The sequence below is a fragment of the Lupinus angustifolius genome, chromosome LG13 (assembly GCF_001865875.1).
Source record: "Lupinus angustifolius cultivar Tanjil chromosome LG13, LupAngTanjil_v1.0, whole genome shotgun sequence".
Taxonomy (NCBI): Eukaryota; Viridiplantae; Streptophyta; class Magnoliopsida; order Fabales; family Fabaceae; genus Lupinus; species Lupinus angustifolius.
This window is the reverse complement of record NC_032021.1, coordinates 11,065,232-11,075,053: the sequence shown is the minus strand read 5'-3', so window position 1 is coordinate 11,075,053 and position 9,822 is coordinate 11,065,232. Positions and strand designations below refer to the sequence as shown.

Here is a 9,822-nt window from a genome sequence, read left to right as displayed (position 1 = left end):
GAGTTCTTGCTTAGGTTTTAGGCTTTGATCTTTATTGTAATATCCGAGTATTAAGTACTCATTCATAACTAAAAGCATTGTTATTCAAGGATTAGGAAAATCCTAGCTGCGGTTAGGTAAGGTGTTCTTCATAGAGAGACTTGGAGGTCTTGGGATAAAGAGCGATACCTTGGTTGGGGCCGAATCGCGTAAGAAAGATTTTTTTGGGAGGCGGTTTTGGGAAAAGTCAAACCAAGGGTGACAAAGTTCTTTGGGTTCCAAGAAGGGAGCGTTCAAGTTTTGTATTTGGAAGTGTGTATGTAACGTACATTGTGTTCTATAGTGAAGAAGGAAAATCTCCCAAATCAGAGGGGAGGACTGGATGTAGTTTTGCAGTGGACAACAAAATGAACCAAGATAAAATCCCAACGCAATCTTTTATATCCTTTTCTCTTTTATATTTCAAGATGTTTTAATGCGAGTTTGGAGCTAATATTTTGCATACTTGTTCCTTGCTGTATTCTTGTTAATCTTGCATAAAAGTATATGTTGTATATCTGTTTATGTGTTGGTTAATAATTGTGCAAGTTGTTGTTTTGATCATTCTGTTTCTGTTACTGGTTAATCGATTATGAACAGTGCTTAATCGATTAACTGGACATTTTTCAGCAAGTGTGTAAAAACCCAAAAGGTGGAACTTGAGCTCCGCCACACCTATTCAAACCCCCTTCTAGGTGTATCCTACCACTGATACCTATCAAATACCACTTGTTGGACCAAACTACGACTAGGGAGCCTCCAACCACTAGGAGTTCCATTGTTACCAGGGTATGAGAAGAGTGGAGAGCTAAAGTGAAACACCATGTCTTGAACAAAAACCTTAAAGCATTAGTTCCATGAGCCTTTTCTACTTATAAACTTTTTCACTTCTTCCCACATATCCAATGTGGGACTTCACATTTGAATAAACCTAACAAGAAAGAATACATCTAGCTTTTGTTATTGATCTTGAATTAATTCTGCACAATAACAAAGTGCAGAATATATACATTTAATGAAGATTGGTAGTTACTTAATCAACCAATCAAATAAAGGTACAAAATTAAAATACAAATCCCAAACCCAACTACCATAACAACCGTAACAAAAACTATCTAAAAAGGAAACAACAAATACGTACACTATGACAATAGTGTATATTGCTACAATACATACATGAGCAAATATTTAACAAGAGAATCCACCTAAGTTGTTGTGTTCCAGTCATATATTGGTCTCTATCAACCTTTCACACTTGACAATCAGTGAGAGACGTGAGTAGGCTTTAGACACTATAGCCTCTAAGGCATTAATAAATAGTTGGTAAGTTGACTCGTGATATGTCCTGATTTTCGGTTGAATTCCATATACATAATTAGTTGAAGGTACCGCTATATTTTTGTAGTCAAAACATCAAAAATTCATTTTTTGCCAATTATTGGTATGCATTAGTCTTTAATATAAAGATTTGGATTTGTGAGTCGATTATAGAGCGAGAGAGTTACTATCATTTCATTCGTCCATACTAAATGATACCCTCACTAGTTGCATGGTCTATTTAATAACCATGAAAATGTTTGATTATTTTATTTATTTATAAAGGAAGAACTTAAATTTTATTATTGTTATGTCTGTGAACACCCGTTTTTATCCGGCCCAGCAAAAACTCAAAACTTATTTCTTTAAATAACTGAATTCTCAAAAAAAGGAATTTTTTTTTCAAAGTTATTCTAAAAATAAAAATAATAATAATAATAAATAAATAAATGAATGAGTTAAAGATTTGCTTTCGTCAAGAAAAATTATTAATCAAAAATTATTAATCACTAAAGGATATATTTTTGAGTGTCATATAACTCAAATAACAATCAATTTGGATTTTTAATTTTTAAATAATTTTAAATTTGAATTCTTTGTATGAATGATGATTTATTACATAATTAGAATTTACGATTTCTATTTTAAGCATATGTTGAAATTCATTATAAAATAAAATTCCTACACACTCATTATTTCCAAAAATAGGACAAAGAAAAATTGCACCGAAATAAATGAGATTATATGCAATAATAGAGAAGGATTCCTCTCCCATTTCAAATTAGAAAATAAGATTTCATCATTGATTTCAAGATACATGTGTGACCCTATAAATAGTACACCTTCCCAAGTGAAAAGATGAGGAGGATTCCACACAAAAAAAAAAACACTAAAAAGACAATAATTTCCTCACAAAAGAATCACTCAAAAAACGTTATGCATGTGAGAGAGAAAAAAATCTTCCAGAAAGTAAAAAGTTGTTTTCTCACTTGTGTTTTTCTCACGTGCGGTTGATTCCATCTGAAGCATCATGATCTCGCGCCTTTCACCGTTGGATCAGTCATCTTTGCTAGCATCAGCTACTTCAACCAATAAGACGACTTCATACACTCTCGTTTTGGTGCACCTTTCACACCAGATTCGAGTCTCTATGGCAGAAAAAGATTCCATGTGTGTGAGTACATAGTTATGCATCGTACATCCTTTTTCCAGACAGTCCCGCTCCAAAGCATGTCCCCAATCAACACTTTCTTTTCTCAAGCCAATATAGATCTGACACGTGTTCACAATGAGGTTTCTCCTTTTTACTCTTTTATATTTTTTACTCATTCCCATTATTTGCATATCTTAAAACCATAATTATGTAACAAACAAAAAATAAAACTTTTTTTTTATAATATCAAACATTGCTTTAATTAGTGTAATAAAAAAATAAATAAATAATACTCTAATGAGATAAATAATGAATGAGAAGATCCACTTAACATAACCAACAACCAACAACACTTTTTTTTCCTCTAATAAAACTTAAATCAATATTTTTACAAATAAAAATAAAAATTGTCAACCACATAAACGATGGAGGGACAGTCGCTCTAGGGGCTTCTTTCCATCAACTCATCATTCGGACGGTCGTGCTAAGCCGCTTCTTTCCTTAATTAAAACACTCAACCAACAAACATTTTTCTACTAAAAAACTACGTAGCCTCGATTCCCCATCTAAAATAGGGATACGTAGGACCAAAGTTCATCTTGTCAGGAACAACAAAAAATAAATAAAATTTTCCTTTCTAATAATTAATTAAATAACCAAATAAGTTTTAAAATTATAATAAAGTCATGTAATTTAATGAGGGGTACCGCCTAAGGCGGCGGCTAGGGTGTTAATACCTTCCCTACCATGTAATCGACTCCCGAACCTGGATATCAAAAATACAAAGCCCAATGTGACTGGGCTAGAAAGATTTTCTACATTTTTTACCATAAAATGTAGTGGCGACTTTGAGAGATCGTGCAGCCGAAAATCAGGGTGTGACAAGTGGCGACTCTGTTGGGGACATTTTTGATAGAGTCTGACCCATAATTAGGGCTAAAAACAAGCTGAACTGAGTCGAACTAGAGTTCAGCTCGATAAGGATTGGTTCGACTCGAGTTATTTTTTAGCTCGAGTTCGGCTCGGTTAAAGTTTGTGAACTGTTTAGATCAATTCGAATTGGTTCATTTGGACAACTTAAATAGTTAATTTGTTTTAAAAAAATATTGCAAATGGTTTTATATATATAAATATAACATTGTTTATATATATGATAACCATAAATATTAAAAATAATTCATGAGTCATAATAAACATAAAAAAATATTTTTATATATATTATATATATCGAGTCAACTCGTGAACCTAACAAGTTGAACTATATCTAACTCAAATTTAGCTTGTTTATTTAACGAGCTCAATTTCCAGCCCAAGTTCGACTCATTTGGTTCGTGAACCAAGTTTATAGAGCTAAATAATGAATTGAGTTTCGAACGAATATCGAGTTGGTTCGGTTCATTGACAGTCCTACTCATAATAAAAAACATATATGACTAATTATTTATTTTATTTTTATCTAGCTATTTAATTTTATTTTCTATCAAAACACAAATCGTAGTTATTTATCGCTATTATTTGTATGTTGAATATAGTGTATGATATATTGTGTGATTGGAGTACATTTCTTGTTGAATTATGATTCCAATGAAGAGAAGGATCATTCTAAACACTTGGATTAGTTTTCATTAAGTTCTTTTTTATGTTTAACTGACTTTCCTTTTTTGGAAATATTTTTCTCTTATTTTCATCGTTCTGTTTTGGCCATTTTGCCACTTTAGGAAAGTTCAGTTTTCTTCTCTTTTTCTTTGGCTCTATATATTCTGGTTTTCCCTTTCATTGAAAACCAAGATAGAAAATAAAAATTCAGAGGTATTGTTGGACCAGACTGCGACCAGGGAGCCTCCAACCACCGGGGAGTTCCGTTGTTATATGGGTATGAGAAGAGTGAAGAGTCACAAGTGAGACACCATGTCTTGAACCAAAACCTTAAGGCATTAGTTCCATGGGTTGTTCCTTCTTATAAACTCTTTCACTCTTCCCCGCATATCCAACGTGAGACTTCACACTTGAATAAACCTAACAATCTCCCCCTCAAGTGTGGGTATCACATACCACACACTTTCCAGCCCGCTCCCCCTTGAGTCCACCATGTCCCAGCCGAACCATCGGCTCTGATACCATTTGTTGGACCAGACTTCGACCGGGGAGCCTCCAACCACTGGTGAGTTCCATTGTTACATGGGTATGGGAAGAGTGAAGTGTCACAAGTGAGACACCACATCTTGAACCAAAACCTTAAGGCATTAGTTTCATGGGCTTTTCCTTCTTATAAACTCTTTCACTCCTCCCCGCATATCCAATATGAGACTTCATAGTTGAATAAACCCAACAATCTCCCCCTCAAGTGTGGGTGCCACACACTTTCCGGTCCGCTTCCCCTTAAGTCTACCATGTCCCACCCGAACCATCGACTCTGATATCACTTGTTGGACCAGACTGTGATCGGGGAGCCTCCAACCACCAGGAAGTTCCATTGTTACATAGTTCCATTGTTCCATTGTTACATGGGCATACTACACTCAGTATTTATAGCCAAAGCCTTGAGGATCCTATGGCCAAAAACAAAGATGCTTCACCACAACCTCTTCTTCTCATTGGCTACAAAAGAGGTTACACTATAGCCACTCATTTTACTTGGCCACAAGAATGTTTCATCATAGCCACTTCTTTTGCCACATCATTCTCTTTTTCTTTTAAGCCAATATTTAATAAATCTCCACCTTGGCTAAAAGACTATCATAACTATTTTCATGTTGCTCTTCTTCATGCCCACTAGAGATTCTGGACATCAATCAAGTCCAGACAATGCCTGAACTTCGTTGTTGGAACTGGTTTCGTCATCATGTCAGCAGGATTATTTGCACTGGGTATTTTCTCCACTTTAACAATTCCTTTCTCAATGATATCTCTGATAAAGTGCATCCGAACATCAATATGTTTTGTTCTTTCATGATACATTGGATTTTTTGTGAGATGTATAGCACTTTGACTATCACAGTAGATGGTTGTTTCTTCTAGTTGTATACCCAACTCTTCAATTAGACCTTTCTCCCAAATGGCTTCCTTTACAGCTTCTGTTACTGCGATGTACTCCGCTTCAGTTGTAGATAAAGCAACAATTGATTGTAGTGTTTCTTTCCAACTAATAGTACAACCACACAGTGTAAAGACATATCCAGCGAGTGATCTTCGCTTATCCAAATCTCCGGTATAATCTGAGTCAACATATCTGATGACCTTACTTCCAACATCTTTGACTTTTCCATACAATAAGCCAATATTCGTGGTACCCTTTAGGTAACGCATAATCCACTTCACAACCTTCCAGTGAACTTTACTAGGACCGTGAACTTTACCAGGACTTGCCATATACCTACTTACCACACTTACTGCTTGTGCAATATCTGGTCTAGTGCATATCATGGCATACATAAGACTGCCAACTGCACTAGCATAAGGTACACTTGACATCTCCTCATTTTCGCTCTCAGTTTGTGGACACAAGGCCATCGAAAGTTTGAAATGAGACGCTCATGGAGTAGTGACTGGTTTAGCATTTTGCATGCCAAATCGTTCCAACACTTTCTCAATATACTTCTTTTGTGATAGAAAGAGCGTCCCTTCTTTTCTATCTCTCTGAATCTCCATTCCTAGAATTTTCCTTCCAGCTCCTAAGTCCTTCATTTCAAACTCTGAGCTCAATTGAGCTTTTAAGCTTTTTATTTCTGACATGTTCTTACATGCGATCAACATGTCATCAACATAAAGAAGGAGATAGATAAATGACTTATTTGCCAGCTTCTTGTAGTAGACACAACTATCATGCTCACTTCTACAATAGCCATTTTCGAGCATGAAGGTGTCAAACCGTCGATACCACTGTCTAGAAGATTGTTTTAAGCCATATAAGGATTTCTTCAGTAAGCAAACATGATCTTCCTTCCCTTGAACTTCAAATCCTTCAGGTTGTTTCATATAGATTTGTTCCTCCAACTCACCATGCAAGAATGCTGTTTTGACATCTAGTTGCTCAAGTTCCATATCAAATTGAGCTACAATGGCAAGTAGGATGCGAATAGAGCTATGTTTTACCACAGGGGAGAAAACTTCATTGAAATCAATTCCTTCTCTTTGTGTAAAACCTTTGGCCACTAATCGCGCTTTGAATCTTGCATCTTCAACTCCAGGAATTCCTTCCTTCTTCTTGAAGACCCATTTGCATCCAACAACCTTTTGAGACTTTGGTCGTTTCTCAAGAACCCAAGTATGATTCTTATGAAGAGACTCAATTTCCTCTCTCATGGCAGAAATCCATTTGGAAGCTTCTTTATTGTTGATAGCTTCTTCATATGATTGTGGCTCACAATTGCTGATATCATCAGCAACATTTAGAGCATAAGACACCAGATCAGCATAACCATATTTCTCAGGAGGTTTTATATGTCTCCTTTGCCTATCCCTAGCCAACTAGTAATGTTGCAATTGGGATACATCACTACTAGTAGATGCATCATGGACTTATTCTTCTTGATCAAATGTAGTTTCCTTTGTTGGTTCCACCTCAAACTCCACCTTCTCCGAGATATTAGGGTCTTTGTTTTCACTTGAAGACTCTTTATGAGGCTTTAGCATTTCAGCTTCATTAAAAGTAACATCCCTACTAATAATACATTTTCTTTTCTCTGTCCACCACAACTTATATCCTTTTACACCATCGGGATATCCAAGAAAAATGCATTTCAATGCTCTTGCATCAAGTTTTCCTTCTATGTTATGAGCATATGCAGGGCAACCAAATATCCTCAAATTATCATAATTTGTAGGAACACCCGACCACATCTCTTCTGGAGTTTTAAAGTCAATAGTAGTTGATGGACATCTATTAATCCTTGCTTGGCCAACTTGGCTAGACCTATTTCACTGACATGACCCATTCTTAGATGCCATAATTTGGTGACATTAGAATCAGATGTTGAGGATACAGCAGCAACACCCGTGATTGTGTTTCCTTGTAACATATATAGACTATTCTCTTTATTTCCTTTCATTACAACCATAGCGCCTTTAAATATTCTTATAGCTTCACCTTCACCTTTGTAGCTATAACCTTTTGAATCTAGTGTTCCCAAGGAAATCAAATTTTTCTTCAATTCTGGAACATGCCTTACAACTGTCAACGTTCTTACTATTCCATCGAACATCTTGATTCTAATTGTGCCGATACCAATGACCTTGCAGGGAGCATTATTTCCCAAAAGGACCTTGCCCCCATCTAAGGGTTGGTAAGTTGAAAACCAATCCTTAATGGGACACATGTGATATGAGCATCCAGAATCAAGTACCCATTCATCTTTTGAATCGTGCTCTGAGACTATTAGTGCATCTGCACTATCATAGTCATTTGCTACAGTTGCATCTCCATATTCATAAATCTTTTCCTTGCCTTTGCACTCTGGACAATTCTTTCTTATATGCCATTCCTTGTGACAATAAAAGCATTTATACTTTCTAGGTTTCGCTTTAGATTTGGACCTAGATTTCCCTCTTTCACCAAATTTATTACGCCTCTCTGTTCTTCCTTTGGCAAAAAGACTATCACCTGAGCCTTCAGATCTCGAATCTGATACTCTTTTCTTCAGTTCTTTTGAGTGCAACGCCGCCTTTACTTCGTCTAAGGTCAGATCTTCTCGACCATACATCATGGTGTCGATGAAGTGCTCATAAGAACTTGGAAGGGAACATAGTAGAAGAATTGCTTGGTCTTCATCTTCAATTTTAACATCAATATTCTTTAGATCAAGAATAATTTTGTTAAATTCATCCAGATGATCTTTTATGGGTTTTCCTTCCTGCATTTGAAGGGTATATATTCTTTTCTTCAAATACAGCCTGTTGGTGAGTGACTTCGTCATATACAGGCTTTCCAGCTTCAACCATAATGAAGCAGCTGTAGTTTCATCTGACACTTCTCGTAGAACTTCATCTCCCAAGCACAACAAAATTGCACTATGTGCTTTTTCCAGGTTTTCATCCTTCTCGTCCTCGGTCAGACTCTGTGGTAACTTGTTTCTACCTTCCAAGGCTTTTCCCAAGCCTTGATGAACTAGTAGAGCCTTCATCTTCAATCGCCATAGGTTGAAATCATTTTCTCCATTAAATTTCTCCAAATCAAATTTAGCACTCGCCATGAGAACCGTATACCAGAACAATATCGTAGTCCGTGAACGTACACCAGGAAAGCTCCCAGGAAAGAGAGGTGGGTCTTAATAGAAACGCTTAAATACCAGGTCTTTCCTAAGACAGAACTTTCCTAGACATGCACTTTCACACTATTATACCTTTCCAGTAACAAGAACAATTCTTTTCTGGTGTGCAAGATTAGACAATGCTGCAAACACAGAGCATACTAAGAATTTTCTTTTAGATCGTACGGCTTAGCATGCAAGAGCTCTACGAGCTCTACGAGCTCTGATACCAGTTTGTTGTAGCGGAAGACACATGGATAAATTTAAATAGAGAAAATGACATCGAGAAATTAACGTGGTTCAGCAATTTGCCTACGTCCACGGTTGAAGAGCAACAATGATATTATCACTATGATAAAAGAGAATTACAAGTTCACTCAAGTGTTTCACTCACTTCCCAAAACCCAAGTACACCCAATATCACTCTCTCTCAAGTATATCTTAAACACTAAAATATTCCTCACAATATTAGAACAAGAGAAGAAGAGAGAATATGCACTAAGGCTAGAATATTGGTGTCTTACAATGGCTTGGAGCATTCCTATTTATAGCCAAAGCCTTGAGGATTGTATGGCCAAAAACAAAGATGCTTCACCACAACCTCTTCTTCTCATTGGCTACAAAAAATGTTCCACTATAGCCACTCATTTTACTTGGCCACATCATTCTCTTTTTCTTTTAAGCCAATATTTAATAATTCTCTTTACAATGACAGACACAAACCAACAATAAACGTTTTACATTTGTTGGACCAGACTGCGACCGGGGAGCCTCCAATCACCGGGGAGTTCCATTGTTACATGGGTATGAGAAGAGTGAAGAGTCACAAGTGAGACACCACATCTTGAACAAAAACCATAAGGCATTAGTTCCATGGGCTTTTCCTTCTTATAAACTCTTTCAGTTCTCCCCGCATATCCAATGTGGGACTTCACACTTGAATAAACATAACAGGTATATTTTCAGTTTAGATTAAAACTCTTCTTCCCTATCTTCATCCTTCGTTCCATGTTCAAGAAAGAAGAAGGGTTGCTCTTTCATCTCTATTTTTCTATCTTTATCTATATGAGTATGCCATCTTTTTAAGAT

At 36.3% G+C, this 9,822-nt stretch overlaps 1 long non-coding RNA gene across 1 annotated transcript in view; it reads left to right on the top strand.

Annotated features, from left to right (window-relative positions):
- The window catches only part of LOC109325123, an 8,174-nt gene extending 7,130 nt beyond the window's left edge, over positions 1 to 1,044 (top strand). Inside the window, exon 2 of the long non-coding RNA XR_002105085.1 lies at positions 962 to 1,044. This is a non-coding gene — a long non-coding RNA (uncharacterized LOC109325123). The remainder of the gene's footprint in view (positions 1 to 961) is intronic.